This window comes from Chanodichthys erythropterus, chromosome 13 (assembly GCF_024489055.1).
Source record: "Chanodichthys erythropterus isolate Z2021 chromosome 13, ASM2448905v1, whole genome shotgun sequence".
Lineage (NCBI taxonomy): Eukaryota > Metazoa > Chordata > Actinopteri > Cypriniformes > Xenocyprididae > Chanodichthys > Chanodichthys erythropterus.
This window is the reverse complement of record NC_090233.1, coordinates 24,689,202-24,698,700: the sequence shown is the minus strand read 5'-3', so window position 1 is coordinate 24,698,700 and position 9,499 is coordinate 24,689,202.

Here is a 9,499-nt window from a genome sequence, read left to right as displayed (position 1 = left end):
TATTTGATTGACTGCTCCTTGTTTTGTCTTCTGGTAATGTCACCATGTCAATATTCTCAAAATACAAGTGCTGGTCTTTTCCTGGAGAATCTGCAGAAAGGAAACCAAACAGGTGCTCGGCAAAACCTTCAGTACTCACAGACTTCCCCGCTGTTGTGTATTTATATAAGAGTGACTCGAGAACTGCATCCGCCCACCTACCCCCTGTCTGTCTCTCGGATCCAAGATCTTATCAGATGAAACTGAAGTGTTGGACCAGTGCCCGCACAGACATACACACACCTTTAAGTCCAGATAAGAGATATAGACATTTCAGATTAGTGCTGACAGTGTTCAACACTCTGAAGCATGTCAAGTGTTTCTACCCAACAGGAAATGTCTGTGAGTGTGCTCCTGACAAAAAGCCTGCATAGGAGGGTACAATTGGCTACAGGCCCTTTCGATTGAATTTCTCCCCGTTTTCCTAAATAATAGTTTGTCGCTTCAAATAGATCCATGAGGCATTGTGTGCAATGACAAAAGCTTAATTTAACATGTAATAATGTTAAAGATTGCAGAATTAGAATCCCTAAAATTATAAGGGGAATACATTTTTAGCCGAGCATGTGCCATTTTTAATATGATTTTTAATCCAAACTATAGCTCCATGCTTAAATCATTGCTTTTCACACAAATGTTGTTGCCTCCTAAAGAGTTTGGGAACAGAAATTGGCTCTTTAAAGGGACTTTTAGCATACTTTAGTATACTCAGCTTTTTAAAGGTCTTGTTTTTTCGTGTTTTTTTGAAGCTTTGATTGTGTTTATAGTGTGCAATATAACATGTGTTCATGTTTCATGTGTAAAAAAACAGTATATTTCACATAATTTACTTATCTGTATACCGCTGTTTCCACTGTCATAAAAACGGGCTGATGACCTTGTTCTATGAAGTCCCTCCTTCGGAAATACGTAACGAGTTCTGATTGTGCCAGCGGTTCCTGTATTTGTGAGTCGACAGCAGCTTAGCGCTCTTAGCCCGGAAAGGTCACGCCTCTTACCATAACGTGTGCTGCACATAGTTTTACATGTGGATTATTGTGGTGTTGTGCCGAATGAACACAAAAGACAATAATTCCCGAGAGACTGAACTCTTTAATCTCGTTAGCACTCACTCGTTAGCACTCACTCGTTAGCACTCACTCAGAAGAGTACCTCATACGGAAAACAGCCATGTACATAAACACAGTCCCCTCTTGTGGCCATTATGTGCACTGCAGTCCAACATTAACTATTGCAGTAAGGATACCACAATTATAATTTTCGGGAACCGAGTTAAACATAAATTGTAACCATTGATCTCTAAGTACAGCGTCCCTGGGAAGGCCAAACAAAGGTGATTGGACTGCAGGATGAAAATAACACCGTTTCGACAACATGGCGACAAACACACTCTACAAACGCAACTCTTGCTCTTCTCTGTGGGAGCGCAACAAGACCACGTCCCCTTTTTTGTGTATTCCTGTGGGCGGAGGTTAATCAAAAAACTGTTTTAGTGACGTCATTAAAGAAGGAAGTAGAGGGATGTAGTCCAAACTCGCCGTTCGATGTAGGCGACGTCTGTTAAATAAAATATCTCGCTTGGCATTGAACTTTGAGCTTTAAAATTTTACAGATTTTATTTATACTCTAACAGCAACATTATACACTAACTAAAGTTTGAAACATCCAAACATCGAGTCCTCACCCCAATTTTTTTTTCTTTTTCAATGATCTGTTTCAATCAGATGTTACGATGCAAAAGAAAAGATCTGTCGCTATACTTTCATGGCAACTTTAAGAGTTTGGCTCCCTATTACCGTCTGAAGTTCTGGAGTTCTCAGAGGGCAAATCATGTTCTATTTGAAAGAAAGCCACAACATGAACAGAACAGCTGGAAAACAGCAGTTCATTCCATCTTAGTCAAAGCAACAATTACATGCTCCTTCAGAAACCTGTTATAGGTATTAATTACAATCAGCAAGTAAAAGTACCAAATTGTTGCAGTGACAATGAAAGTCACAATGAAAGAAATTAATTGTGGAGAGCATTATGGATATAAGCGAGATTGGCATCAGATCAGTATAATGTTGATTAAAGAGGAATGTTTGCTGTTCTTCTTTTGTGAATGATTTAGACAGGTACCAATTGGTATGGTCACACCTTGATGCCTAAATTTGACAGCAATCCTCGTATCATAGGTAGATGTGTCAGAATTTTCAAAGTCATTTTATCACAAGTTTGACACTTAACTGAGGTTAAAACACTGTAAAATATGACCTTGAGTGATTTGTTTTTATAAAACAGATATGTTTTAAAATATGATTGATAACAAAGTCCCTTTCAAGGAAAGTCTGCTTGCTCACAGCTATTTCGGGCAACCAAGACCAAGTCCTATCTATTTAAATGGAGGATTCCTGAAATCTCAAAAACTGCTTGCCAAACTCACAATTAACATAATATTTCAAATCAGCAACAAAATCTGATGTTGTTTCCTATGCTCAAATAGTATTAAAAAAGCTTCCTAACAGAGACCAGATTTTGAGGGAGGACCTGATTTGTCACCACACCAGATCTTCTAATGGCAGATGCAGTGACGAAATGACTTTACCAATCAATGATTGGCTCTTTTTTTTAGAAGATGGGACATATTCCCCCTGCACATTGCAGATTCTCCCATTCATAAGTAATAGGAAAGCACTATCTTTGTATATCAGAATAAATAACTTTTCCATTAATGAATTCAGTAACCTATAATCAATGTAGTTGTCTGGTGCCTTAATATAAAATTCAAGTGATGTGATGATTTGCTGGTGTGCATGTGTATTGCTAGCCTTATTTTGCAGATGAATAAACATTGAATGTGTGAAGTATTAATGTTTGCAGTCTTCATTCTAGGAAGTTGCAGTTCTTGTCAGTAAGTCAAGGAGGACAGCAGGGCCAGAGGCCACGGTGTCATTGTGTGTGCCAGTCTGAGGGACGGCGTTAATATATTTTACTCTAAGCCTTTTCAACACCAGGATTTATATTGTATTAAAGCCAGTCCTGACACTGAGGTTGCTTCTCTCCAAGCTTCAACCTTGAGAGCAATGGCAGTGTCCCTCTCCCACAGCTCTCTCGAGGGACGGAAAAAAAAGAGGACGTTATAAGAGAAGTGAGAGGTGTAGATGGACTGCCATCATGTGGCCCTGCTGCCCACTGCTTCTGTAGAGAGAGGAGAAACTGACCCAGAGACGGCTCACCTTACACTGGTCTACTGTGTGTGTGTGTATCTGTCTGTCTATCTATCTATATTATATACATTTTTTCATCTAATATTTATATTTTATGTTATTTCAGCTGTCAATTACCATAAACAATTTGTAAATGTTTTAGTTAATAGCAACACTGATATATAGCCCATTCTTAGGCCTATATTTACATTCTTTTTATGTATTTTATTAAAATATTTTTTCACTGAATAATAGTGTGGTGTTGATTCACCACTCTGGCAAGTTAATTTGGTGAAGAATTCATCAGACTAATTCAAAATAAATGTTGATTGCTGGTGAATGGGTCTACAGTTGCACTGTATGTTCTGTTTCACTAAAAATAAATGATTTCAAAGAGTCATATTATATGAATTGGACTATGCTGATTGTGCGGTATGTTTTGATTCAAAAGAATCGGTTCATAGGAGTCATGTTGTGTGCAGCTCGAGAGGACAGGAAATTACTGTTATTTCTCAGTACAAGGCCTTTTTTGTCTCAACACATTCAGTACTAACTGCTAACTCTGTAGATTCAGCCAGTGTTGGGGAAAGTTACTTTTAAAAGTAATGCATTACAATATTGCGTTACTCCATAAAAAAGTAACTAACTGCGTTACTTAGTTACGTAATGCGTTACATTACTTTTGTGTTACCTTTTCTCTCTTAGGCTGGGCTTGCTTTTTTTTTTTAATAACAACAAAAAAAGTATATTTTTGGCAAATGTTAAGGCCCTTTCACACCAAAAGTTAAAAGAATTTGCCTCAGGATGAAAGAAATGCATATTTATGCCTGTACAGTAGAGGGCGCAGCTCCAACAAACCTTTCAGCTGTGCTGCCATTCTGGATTAAAGAAGAATAGGATACAGCAGAAGGAAGTTCAACATCCTTATTTCTAAATCTAATCTAAAGTATTTTTTGTTAATTAGTATGGTTGAATTAGAACATCGAAGGTCAGCAGCAAAGACATTGATTAATAAAGTGAAATTAAATACATAAAGTATATTTGTGTAATTCAATATAATTAATTATTACAGGTTTGTGTAAAATTCTGAGATTGCATTTCCCTGTTTTTATTCATTTTGAGGAATACCAAATGTTTTTGTGCAAGTGAGATGATTTGCATGTTAATTTACAATAACCATCATGTTCACACAGCACACACAACACCTCTGCACTTTTTTCTCTCTCAACATGGGGACAGGAGAGCTGTCAGTCAATAAATTTGAAAAAGTAACTTGCATTACTTATTTGAAAAAGTAACTTAGATATTTTGCTGTAATTTGAAAAAGTAATTGTTACTTTACCAGTGACTTGAAAAAGTAATCTGATTACATAACTCAAGTTGCTTGTAATGCTTAACCCCTAACACTGGATTCAGCCGGGTAACTTCATCCCAGGGTAAAGTATGAACCCAGTATCTATGATTACATGAATCCATTCTAAACTTCAAAGCTACTGCTTCCATTATTCGTTAGGTTCATTGTTTAAAAAAAAAAAAAATGCTGTTCTGTTTTCTGTTCTTCACTTGAAGATAAACTAGTTTTGCATTTGCAGTCTAAATGAGAGTGGAATTCATAACTTCAAAACTCATTATCCTGTCAAACAGATTTAAGTGAAACCCTGTCCAGCTTCACTATAGTGCGCAGCTGTCATATCCATCAAAGCTGTCGACAGGTTGAGATGGTAAGAGACTCGGCCCTCGACAGCCTCTCTGTGGTGAGATCTCCCGTGAGGTTTCCTCTCTGACAGATGGACCACTCATTGACCTCCACTGTCTGTTACTGCTAAAGGCAGCATGACCTAAATGTCACCTGTCCATTCATAATTCATACAAACTCAAATAAACAAACATTTTAGCTCATTTTTGATAGGCTTTTATCACAAAGAATTATTAGTCTTTCAAAGTTTTGAAAAATTTGTTCACAGCAATAGCAAACCACAATGATCCAATCAATTCCCAATGTACAAAATCAAAATCCTGCCCTACATTTTTTATTGTTCAAGAAGAAAAGACTATCACAACTTCCATTTCAAGCCAACTTTAAATATTGCCACTTTGTGTTCAACAGACAGTCACAAAGCCATGCAGAGTGACATCTTGAGGTGTCAGGTTTGACGTGCAAATGAAAATAAGATTTGGCAGAAGATTTTCTGATAAATATTTTTTTGTTCCTTACACAAAGCTATTGTATAACTCCAAAAGAATTGGAAAGTACATTCTTACAAAGAAAAAGTTATATATACAGTAGAACCCTAAAGGGTTCTGTGAGGTACTTCATGTATAGAACATTTTAGATTTTGTATATATATATATTAGTGGTGGGCCGTTAACGGCGTTAACGTGCTGCGTTAACGCGAGACTCTTATCGGGCGATAAAAAAAATATCGCCGTTAATCTATTCTCAAAGTTGGGTTGGGAGCTGGGTCTATTCTACGCAAGTTATGATGACTTTCACCTTGATATTTTAGCGCGGATGTATACCTAGCCGAACTGACCCTTCGCAAAGAACCACCAGCCCCCCTTAGTTACTGTTGCTTTGGTCGACAAGCCGTGGTGCTGTCAGGCCCGTCACGTCACACAGTGATAAATGCATCACGGAGCAGAGGACACTGACAAGACAAAGCAGGTAACTTATGATATTTAACAAAGTCCCAGCTTTAAAACTGTGTAGTTTTTTAAGAAATTCAAACAATAAAACCCGTTTTCTTTAATGTGTCGTGACCATGGTGGTGACAGATTGCTGTAGCGCCTCAGCTCAAGAGGCTCGTAAACTCATCATCTCTTATCAGGCCATTTATAGCATCAGATAAACATGAATGAACATGAGAATCAGTGTTGTTTCAAACGCGGTAAAATGTCAATATACAAAATATAACCTATACAAAAGTTTAACTCCACTGAGGTTAATCTTCTCTAGTCATTTGCTGCGTTCCAATTCGCCTACTTATACTACGCCCTAAAATATGTAACGTTACTCTTTCTGTGAACAAAAAGTACTTACTTTTGAGTGTGTAGCAAAAGAGTACAGTCATACAGTTGCGTCTTTGCTCTCTGTCGCATCCAGTCACCGTAAACTTCCCTGTCAATCATCTTACATCCTCCACATTTCATTTAGCTAATTTCCTACCGTATCGGAGAGAAATGCAGCACGTTGATCTGCAGTCGCGGGTCTTTCATGTGGAGAACTCTCCTCATATTAATGCATAAAGATGCATTTAAAAGTTAATGGCCAATCAGATCTTTATAAAAGTCCACATTGGTATTTGCAGATGAAAAATAACACATATAACATTAAATAAATATTTTCTATCAGTTTGTACTGATTATTAGTCACTCAAACAGCCTCTCAGCCTCTATCGTGCATATTCGTCATGTTTTGTAGTTTTTAACACTTTTTACTCGTGTTTGTAGTTCTGAACTGAATCCTCGTACAACGTGCAATGGGTTGTGGGCAATATTAGCCTTTATAGTGTGCACGGATCCACACTTCGAAAATCTACCGGAAATAGTAGACCATCCGGGGTCTTTTGGATTACTCTTTTCAACATACTATGCTTTGGCACACACTTATTTTAATCTCACATACTATTTCGGATGGATAGTATGGACATTGGGACGCAGGGACAATTTGGGTATCTCACATATTCTGAATGTCTTCGGCAGAATTCAAATGAGCCATTTTAATCTATGCCCAACTCTAATATATCTAATATATATATATATATATATATATATATATATGAGAGAGAGTGTGTGTGTGTGTGTTAATTTTGTTTTAGTTCGTTTTTAATTTTAATATAAAAAAAAAAAAAAGAAATAACCTGTTGAACATGAAATAATTCTGCAATCATTTCTCCTCATATAGAAACTTTTTGGCATAAAGCGTTCTTTAAAATTTAGTCAAGAATGCTAGGGCTCTATATAGAACCCCACTGAACCTTGGTGCATAAACGAGTCACACTACTTTTATGGTACTTTTTTAAAGAGGTCAACAGCTACAGTCCCCCCAAAAAACAGCTTGGAAATTCTGCTAAAAATCTTTTGTGTTCCGCACATGAAAGTCAAGAATGACCCGAGGGTGAGTAAATAATTTTTTTAGTGAGCTTTTTCTTTAAATGTACTCAGAAATGAACAATAAGCATCTAATACATGTTTCTTTACCTGTCGGCCTCATTTTCCCTCTTCACACACAGAGTCAGCCAGAGTAGGGAGCTATTAGTCTTCGCACTGGTCTGAGAGGTGAAAGTTTGAGAGTGTGTAAATCATGAAATGTGCTGTGTGTGAGGTTTCAGGCTGTGCGGTTTTTGAGGGGACTGTCTTTAAATTGTATTTAGCTCAGAGTCAGACCTTGTGAGATTTAGGCAGCACATGTGTCACTTCCACTCATCCTCCTGTCTCTCTCTCTCTCCTCTTCTGTCTCCCTCAGTCTAAAGGAACAGTATATTCTCGCTCTATACTTCAGGCTTTCAGAGCCGGATTGCTTTGTTTTTAGATTTCATATTACCAATGACTTATCTGACGCAATGACTTTTTAAGTGTGCCTTGCATTTTTGGTGCCAAGACTGCATTTATTTGATCAAAAATACAGTAAAAACAGTAATATTGTGAAATAGATATATTTTTTTATTAATACCTTTGTCTTGAAGTAACAATTCTTAGTATTATTATCAATATTGAAAGCAGTGTTGCCAGATATTTTTTTGGAAACTTTGATAGATTTATTTTATTAGGGTTCTTTGATAAATAGAATGTTTAAATAACAGTATTTAATTTAAATGGAAATCTTTTGTAACATTATAAATGTCTTTACTGTCACATTTTTTTTTTATCAATTTAATGCATCCTTGCTAAATAAAAGTATTAATTAATTTAATCTTTAGAATTGTAGTACATGTATTTGTACATTTGCGAGCTACTTTAGTAAATATTAAAAAATGGCATTTTCTAACATTTCTATAAATGTTCAACAGATCAACAGGATTGGAGACATTACAAATGTGTTTCTTTCATTGCTCTGATCTACAGCACTGAAAAAGCATTTCAGCCCCAGAGAGCTGACACTTAAAGCCCTTAGGCAAGGCCTCTGGACTGATATGGTGAGCAGAGAAATGTGAATTAGAAATTAAGGCTTTTGAACACTGAACACAGACATGCCTGATTTATATAAGAGGTATATTGTCCATGCTAGAGGTCTCATTATGAATTACTTTGTGTGTGTGTAATGTGGATCTCAGGTGTTTATCCTCTAGTGTTAAAACGCAGCTGTTCCCGCTTTTAAGAGACGTTTCCATCAGTCACACAATGCTAAGCCATCCATTAAATGCTAAGCCATCCAGTAGGGTCATACCTCTTGGCCACTTGAAAAGAAAGTTGTTTACTCTTGATGAGTGTTACATTTATGTTTATGCACATTCTGAGAATTGAAAGCTTTTGCATTAATGTGAATATTCTGTATGCCCATGCTGTGGATACCGTGGCATTTATGAAGGTCACAACTTGTGTGGGTTTGATATACAAAAAAAGCAAACAAACTTTGAGACATGCCAGTTAACACAACTTAATGATTATCATTCTAGTTCAAGGGAAGCAAGATTCAGTAGGATTGTGGTGTAACCTTACAAAGATGCAATAGTATTCCATTAGTCAGAATAATCAGATACCTTCATAATAATTTAAAAGAATATAATAAAAAGGACACAAAGTTCAAAAGTGCGGGGTCAGTATGACTGTGTAAAAAACAAAACTGAATGCATTTTGGAATTGGAAGAACATTGTTTTGGTTGTGCGTCGACTCTGTGTGACCGTGAGGATCAATATGGTTATCCTACTGCTCATAATATATAACCAGTTTAGATGGAAAGGATCTCAAGCTGACTAGCCGAAGACGTCACTGTATAGCTACACCCATTAGCTACAGTAGACACGGTACTTGCTCGAAAATAAATTCTAGCACTACTTCAGGCTCAGCAACCATAATAAAATATGTCCCCTCACATTAGATTGCATAATGCTTTACAATGAACTCCGTTAGAGAGCTACATACAATTTATCTGCCCAATAAAATACCTTACTCACCTGTTGAGTATTAAAAATGCCATCTCCGCGTCGCTTTTACAACATTTCAAATCCTTCAGTTATCGCCATCTCTGCAAAGCCAAGCCAGTTTCGATTCTCGTTTTATTATGAGCTTTGTCATGTTCTCTTTTTGCAAGCAGACTCTGCTCTGTTTAGCG